Source organism: Cryptomeria japonica, chromosome 6 (assembly GCF_030272615.1).
Source record: "Cryptomeria japonica chromosome 6, Sugi_1.0, whole genome shotgun sequence".
Taxonomy (NCBI): domain Eukaryota; kingdom Viridiplantae; phylum Streptophyta; class Pinopsida; order Cupressales; family Cupressaceae; genus Cryptomeria; species Cryptomeria japonica.
In genome coordinates, this window is record NC_081410.1 from 371,507,762 (window position 1) to 371,516,397 (window position 8,636).

The following is an 8,636-nucleotide window of genomic DNA, read 5'->3' on the forward strand; positions in this document are numbered from 1 at the left end:
CAATTGAATATGACTCTCACAATCAAGTAGTTTATTTTGCAAAAGAGTTCTAACCTTTTCCTATCTAGGGATTTCTTCTTCAAAACCAAATTAAATAATTTATTCCACATGGAAACAAGATTTCCCCACCTCTGGACAGCTCGGAGATTAAAATTTATCAATTTTGAAATTTTGGTAACAATTTTAATACCATCTAGACAAGTTATGTCATTTAAAAAGTGAGTTATTCAACTTGAACTATGAATGAGGCCTAAAACTAATTGTTTGACCCAAATATCAATGTTGAAACTAACTTCAATAGGAGAGTGATTTGGCATGGCTATATGTGTTACTAAAACCATTATATCCTTATCACCTTTGCCAAAAGAGAAAGTTTGAGGTAAATTAGTTTACCCTATGTCTAGTTATTACAATAGTTGAACTAGATTCCCTTAGCGTATGCTTTAATATTTTTTATGCGGTCAATAAGGAATAAGTACCTCTTAATTATGAACCAATATAATAACTCATTACCTTTTTATTTCAATTCTTTATTTCCACTCTTTTCCTCCTTGTATTCAACCATGTTAAAGACTCCAATAATCAACCAAGCGATCCTGGGGAGATTATAAGATATTTAAAGTCATAATCCACATCTTTCTTTGTAGGCATTTAAAGCATAGAGAGAGGATATACAAAATTTTCCTCAAGAGTAATCCACACAAGTCTATTGCATGGGGATATACCCCATTTGACAATAACATCACAACATTTAGGATTGACCAAAATAGTAACCCCACCTTTACCTTTCTTATGTTGGCTAGAGAAGTTTTTTTGACTTGTTCCAAAAAAAATTGAAAACATGTTCCTTCTAAAACCCAATCACTTTAATTTCTTGAAGGAAAAGAAAATTCAATTTGGGTCTATCTCTACAAAAAACCTTAACAAGATATTTTCTATTAGGAGATTCGAGACCGTTAACATTCTAGCTGGCAATGTTCAAAACCATAACTCAAGAGGAAGGGAAGGGTTTCTAGTTTTTATACAACCTATCAAAATATTTGGGGATTATTTCTTCTGGTAGTGTTGTAAATTATAACCGGTCCAATTTACACCTCATGTTTGTGATCCTAGTTTAGCATGTCCTATCTCCATCCCCTCTCTAGGTGTGTCTTAGCTCCTTTTCCAACCCCTAATGTCATGAACACCATTGAGTGGGCCCCATCTTGGAGGTCCCTTCTCTATTTGTTGATCAACAAGTCCTGTTTGCTGGAGGACTAGGGGGTGGATTGCCTAGGTTTGGAACAAGGCGCCCCAAAACGCCCTAGTCTCTCTTAAATAGGCACCAATTTCAAATGGGGCAAGTTCTCTATTTTCTTGATGGATTCTAGTCTCGTGGCTATATTTGATAATTAGAGGTCGACTTAATCGATAACTTACCTAGGGAACCCTTTATAATGACATCCTATCAATTCCTTGTAGATCTAAGACTCCATCAATTATCTACCCATAATATTCATGCATCCATGAAGCATTCCTCATCAATCTTTTTCAAATATTCAAGACTGCATTTCATCCTTCAAGCATTGTGGAGGAAAGTTGCATCAACCTTCATGCAAGTATGTGTGTGTGATTAAGGTTTTTCATGTTCATCTGTTTGTCATGCTATTACATTCAACATTCATAATTAAATTCAAAGAGCATTGCATCATCATCAACAATTGCAAATCTAAGGTGGATCTCCTTAGCATTTATTTCAATATTTGCATTATTTTATTCAAGGTTAATTCCAAAGCTAAGATTTGACCTAAGGAAAACCCTTATCCACAACCCTATTTCCTTTCTTTTTGCATGTAGGAATAGACTCAAGAGTTGTACTAGGGAATTCTGGCACTGTCGACAATGACAAACAAGTTTAACTTTGGACAAAGGAAAATTCGTAGGACCAGGGCGAATCTATACTACAAGGTCCCAAAAAATTAGGCCAAACTTCTAGGAATAGGTTCTAAATATCTTATTTTTCCTGGATCTCATTTTGTAGCTCTGTGGGATATCTGGAGTAGTCTATTTTTGAAATTTGACTTCAATTATTCATACTTTTGCCCTAATTTCACAATTATCATTCAATTTTCAACTAAGAAATAAGGAGACCCACACCCCCATGAAATTGGTAATTCTGATTAGTATACTCAACCCCTTTTCTAATCAAATTGTGGCTAAATCTATTAGATTTACCCCCTTCTTTCAAAGTATCGTTAATTTGGCTAGTTAGTGTTTTTATTTGTTGAAACCATAATTCCAAATTTACAACCATTACATTTTGGTGAGCCTGACTCCTTGCATGCTTATTTCAAATTTATGGCCTCAAATATGATATGTAGGAATTTAAACAATAAATTTTGCACTCATAGATCATATTGAATTACATAAATTTAATGGTTAATTTCATAAAAACCCTAATTTATTCTTATAGAATTGACTTATGGGTTGCATAATTTTTCACTTGTATTTTCAAATTTGATTTGTTTTATAATAGAATTTACCAAATCTGATTTTTTTGCTATTTCACATATGATTACATTGTTTTTCAGTTATATTTATCACAATCATGTGTTGGATAATGGCTTCTTTCATTTTACATTACTTATTTTCATTCATAGTAATTTTGCATATTGCATTTTTAGGGTTTCAAAGATATTTACTACTTGCAAATCATCTCTCAAAGCTTTTATTAATGTTATATGTAGTTTCATGATGACATTTTTAAGAACATGCATTACATGTGTAGATCACACAAAATCTTTCATAAACAATGATAATCCTAGAGATGATATTTAACAAGCTAACACTTGTACCTCTCTTAGGGTATCTAATGTAAATAAGGAAAGAGTGAATACTCCTATAGATGATCTCTCTAATGGAGAGCAAGCATTTAAGGACAACATGACACCATCCTCTTCTCATATGCATACTCTAGTGCAAGGGGGGAAATATCAAAACGTTGGTTTATCAATCTCTTTAGATCCTCCTTATTCTAATAGAGCTTATCCTAATCACCAACATATTTGCAGAGAAGATGATGTTATGCATTTTAATCACGATCTATCTCCTCACATAACATTAACAAAATATGAAGCCCTAGATGATAGGGACCCTCCTTCCCAACCTATCAAAGAGGACATGAATAATGGTGATTAAAAGGAGAATCTCCCTAAAAAAGGATATTCATTTTTCATCTAATTCTCCCTTTGATCCCTCCATGTTCCCTTACGCTACAATTTTTAAAGGAATTCATGATAATGGCCCTTCTTCTTCACAATTGAAACAATCTTATAGGAGTATAGTGAGCAAGGACCTGGAAAATATGAACAAGGAATTAAGGTCCCTATAAACCCTCATTCACAAGCTAGCATAGAAGGACTAGGACATCCTCATCATTCACCTATGGATGATCTCCTTAAAATTCAAGTCTTTAAGTAGTATCTTGCAAGAAATAGAAATTATTGGGTAAAAGCACAAAATTGTGTTACGTTTTAGGTCAACTTATTAGTGCAAGTGAATTTAAGTAATTCTAACTAAAAATTAATTTTTAGTCAAACATATGGTCTATTGAGATTCATTATAGCTATCTTATATATGGTCCACAACTTTTCCAATTGAAATTGTCTACTAATGTATATTTTAAACCACTTTGGGTCTAATTACCAAAACTATATATTTTTTTTAAATCTCAATGTTTCAACAACTCCTACTCTTATAAATAACATTTTTTTTTTTAAATGTAAAAATACACTTTTATAGATCTATAAGTGAATTTTCCAAAAATATATATCTTTTAATAGTTTAATTAATTTTTATATTTTATATTTTATTTTCATTTAAAGTAGGTCATTAACACTAAAATATAAGGTTGATTATCTTTTAAAGGAAAAATACTAAAATTTATTTAAATTTTTTGAAAAAAAATGACGCACTAGAGAAAAGAGCCTATATTAGGATGATATAATTCTTTTCTAATTTGGATACATAATTAATAAAAAAGGTGACCCCAAATGGAAAGACTTATATTTCAGTACATGCAAATTTTTTAATTTATTGAAAAATATATATACATAAAAAATAGTAAAAAATATATCCATGCACAAAAGTTTCAAGTTATCAATATACACAAAACAATTGAAGGAAAAAAGGTAAAATTTACTATATAAAGTGTGATGCCTTGTGTAACTTCAATTTCAGTATTTTATCAACAACTAAATTATAGTGTTTACTTTATAAGAAAGTATATTGAAATATTTTTTTAATTTTTTTTTTTAAATTACAAATATAAAATACATAAAAATATACATTTTATTAGTTTACATCATTTCAAAATTCAAAACATATATTTCACTTTCTATTGATTCAATTTAATTGGCCATTTCCTTTATAAAAGTGTGACACAACTTTGTGCTTTTACCCTATCATCCATATAAAGGTGCTCCTTCCTCGAACAATCCTTTTTGCTCATATCATCAAACTAATGATCATCATGCCAATGATTGTCTTGATTTTTAAAAGGGAATAAAATACCTCATTGATAATTGAACTATCAAAATCATATAAGATAAACCTTCTCCTTCTATCACACCATGTCCTACATATCAAGAGACAAGACCTACCCTTATTGATAATCAAGAGAAGTTAGCTACAAGAATATTTCGGAGATTGAAGTACGATAAGAATGTTGTTTTTCCTGTCATCAAATATAACAACAAGAATAAAGAACATGATAAACATTGTCTTTTTCACACTCTTGGAAACTGTAAAGCTTTTAAAGAATTTGTTCAAGACCAATATGATCAAAGATCGTATAGTTGTTACAACTGATTTTGCATTTTTTCTTGGTGAAGAGATAGTGCCTTAGCACTCCATTCACCCTATCATGTTGCTCATCACCCTATGACACTAGTAGTTAAATTTATTGGGGGCTCTTTTTCATGAGTAGTGGTGCTTTTTCAATACCAATCATACTTGGGGCAGCAACATATTCCTTCATTGTCTCCTCTCTTGGAAAAAAAGGATGATATATTCAATTATCTCTCCCTTTTTGAAGACTACCTCTTCTTTTGACTTGTATCTTGCATAATTTTATGTATTTTCTCGCATTGAATAGTCCTTCATATGAGTAGATGTGTGTTCCTTTCTTAGGACCTTTCTTTTCTTGAAGTGCTACATCTTCTAATGTATCATCTCTCTTTGGAGGTTGTGTAGTCCTTCTCTTTGTCCCTATGTTTGGGGGCATTGATCTTTCCTATCCTTTCTAAGGATCTACTTTTCCTTTGTGGCATGGTGTTTACTTATGATATGATGTTATTCCTTGTGTGAAGTGGCTTGTTTTCTCAAGGATTCTCTCTTATGCAAGAGGTGTGTATCCTTTTGTGCAACCTCTTTTTCACTTGGCAATCTATATCTGTTATAAACAAACCCCTCACTTTGAGCCAAAAGTGTGCCATCCTTCATCAAGAATCCCTTTTTTCTAGTAATAGGGAGAAGGTATGAATTCTTGTTCTCCTTCCTTTATTTTGGTCGATGATGTTATTTTTGTTCAAAAATATCCCTTTGGAGGTAGATATCTTTGAGCAAAGATCTCTTCTCCTCAGAAGGATTTCCTTTGCACTTGTTGCAAGATATCTATTTTTCAACTATCTTGTCCTTTCTTATAAGAGTAATGCCTCTTTAGCTTGGATTTATGAACATTGTTGCCTAAAAGGATATCTCCTTGGTGTTGAAGGTGTGTATACTTATTTATAGATTCCTTAAGACATCAACATAGGACTATGTTGACATCTTAAGGGGGGGCATTGGATATCACCCTCTTCGTACTATATTTTTTATTATATTATTTTTTATTTTGCATGTCTTGTATGGGGTGTTCATTTTCAAAACCAAACCAACAAGTCTTATACGAGATGCTTCATGCTCGAAACCAAACACAACCTTTTATATGTCTTATATGAGGTGTTCATTCTCAAAACTAGATCAACAAGTCTTATACGAGATGCTTCATGCTTGAAACCAAACAATTTTTTTTTTACTTCATGTCTTATACATGTTGTTTCATGCTCAAAACTAGACTAGCAAGTCTTATACAAGATGCTTAACTCATAATTCAGACAACAACATATGCAGTTTGGTGAGTTGACTGGCATAACATATCTTGCTAGACCATTTAGTTGTTCCTTTTCCAAAGAGTGGAACTAGCATAACACAACTTTCTATACTATTCTAACTCTCCATTTTACATGAATCACACAACATAATACAACTTGTTGTCTCATAAATATTCATGTTCGTGTGGGTCACCTAGCATAACACAGCTTGCTAGTATGTCGATTCCACAACCTCTCTCTTCTTCTCATGGATCACCTAACATAATGTGGCTTGCTATCCCGTGGCATCCATGTCTCCCCTTTCTCCTCCCCATGAGCTCATAGATTTGATATTTTTGGATCATGCTTCATCATTTGATGCATGCTCTTGCTCTTTTTATGTGATCACTTATGTTCTTGTGATAGCATTTCAAGAAGGATATTAGTGGCTGAGACGTTTGATTATTGAGGTCTCTTCAACTAGTTGACTTGGAGCCTTTTTGGTTTTTAGTAATAAACCCTTGAGTTGTTTTTCTTTTGTCTTTATTTGGATTTCTTGTCTTTGTCTTGTTTTGTGTGTCCTTGCATATGATTGTGTGAGTTAAGATCCTAATATTGGGGCTTGGTTCCTTGAAATAAATTATGTCTTATCTCCTTGTGATCTCGCCCCTAATTGATCCTCTCTCATCTTTCTAATCTACACCTCATGTTTGTACTCCTAATTTAGTGTCTCCCATCTCCATCCCCACTCTAGGTCTATTTTGGCTCCTTTTCTAACCCCTGATGTCATGAACAACATTGAGTGGTACCCATCTTGGAGGTCCCTTCTCTATTTACTAATTAGCAAGTCCTCTTTACTGGAGGACTAGGGCATTAAGCACCTTGTTCTAAACCAGGGCACCCCAAAATTCCCTAGTCCCCCTTAAACAAGCCCCAATTAAAAAAGGGGTAGGCTCTCTATCTCCTCGATGGATTCCACTCCCCATGGCTATGCTTGACTATTGGAGGTTGGCCTAATCGATAACATACCTAGGGAACCATATATAAAGACATCCTAGCAATTCATTTTATATCTAAGACTTTTTGAATGGTTGAATGGACTAGAATACTAAGAGGGGGGGTGAATTAGTATTCCCACAATAATAAAAAATTTCACTGATTTTAACCTTAGCAATTGATCTCATCAACATGGAACAACAAATGCTAAAAAAATAATCACAAGATAGACACCAAAAATTTTATACGTGGAAAACCCAAATGGGAAAAACCACAAAGAGGGTTAGCTCTCAAGATAATATAACTAGTTATATGGAGTTTACAAAAGGGGTGTCTCATTGTTGGATGGCTCATTGCCTAATTACAATACAACTCATTGCTTGATTACAATATGGCTTACTACTGAAATGCTCACTACAATAGAAAAAAGTGAACTGAAAAAAATTGCATCTCTAAATGCACGAGGTCAATTCCAAGATAAGCTCAGATATTAGAACAACTTACAATAGATCCAGTGAGGGATCTCTGCAACACTGTCTTCAACCTGCTAACACAACTACTTGCAACAAATTTGGTAAGGGATTATTACAACATAGTCTTCAATCTGTTAATCCAACTGCTTGCAACTAATCTGTTAAGGGATTATTGCAACACTGCTCATAAATACCTACAATAGATCCGGTAAGGAATTACTGCAACTCTACTTTCACACTTTCTATGCCTACACACATCTTGGCTCTTACACACATCACACTTCTACTATTCACACTACATATTTCTCGCATACATTTTGTTTCTCTATCTCTCTCACCTTGCATGCCACTACTCTGTCACTTACACACTTCATGCATACACACACACACACACACACACACACACACACACACACACACACACACACACACACACACACACACACACACACACACACACACACACACACACACACATATGTACATATATGTACATATGTACACACACACACACACACATTGGTAAGCACATACACCAAGATAATATCAACATGCTACTCAAATATGTCTTGACCAAAACACGATAACCAAGTCAGCCTTCACTGGTCTTCTATACGCTTCTTTCTTAATTACTAGAACACGCACTTCAATTACTAAGCCAAAAATAGAGGTTTGTTGGACCCATAAACAAAAATTCCAAGCAAAACAACTTCCATCTTCAAGATACGAATGTCGTATTCCAAAGCATATGATTCATAGATCATCCTGCAATACTAACATCTAAGTAGCAATTCAACTATCACAACTAATACCAACACTTGATACAAAGGGAAAATATCAAACATGATTAGCAAAACACTAGATTTTGAAACAAATGATCTTCTGGAAACTACTCCTATAAATCGTACATCCCCCAATTCTCAATATCAAATACATACCTATCTTCCACTGCTACTCAACATTACATACATACTTGACTTCCACTGCCACTCAACATGCTACATCTGGTCCTAGCCGGATCATAGGGTTTGACATCAATGAAAACATCACACAAATT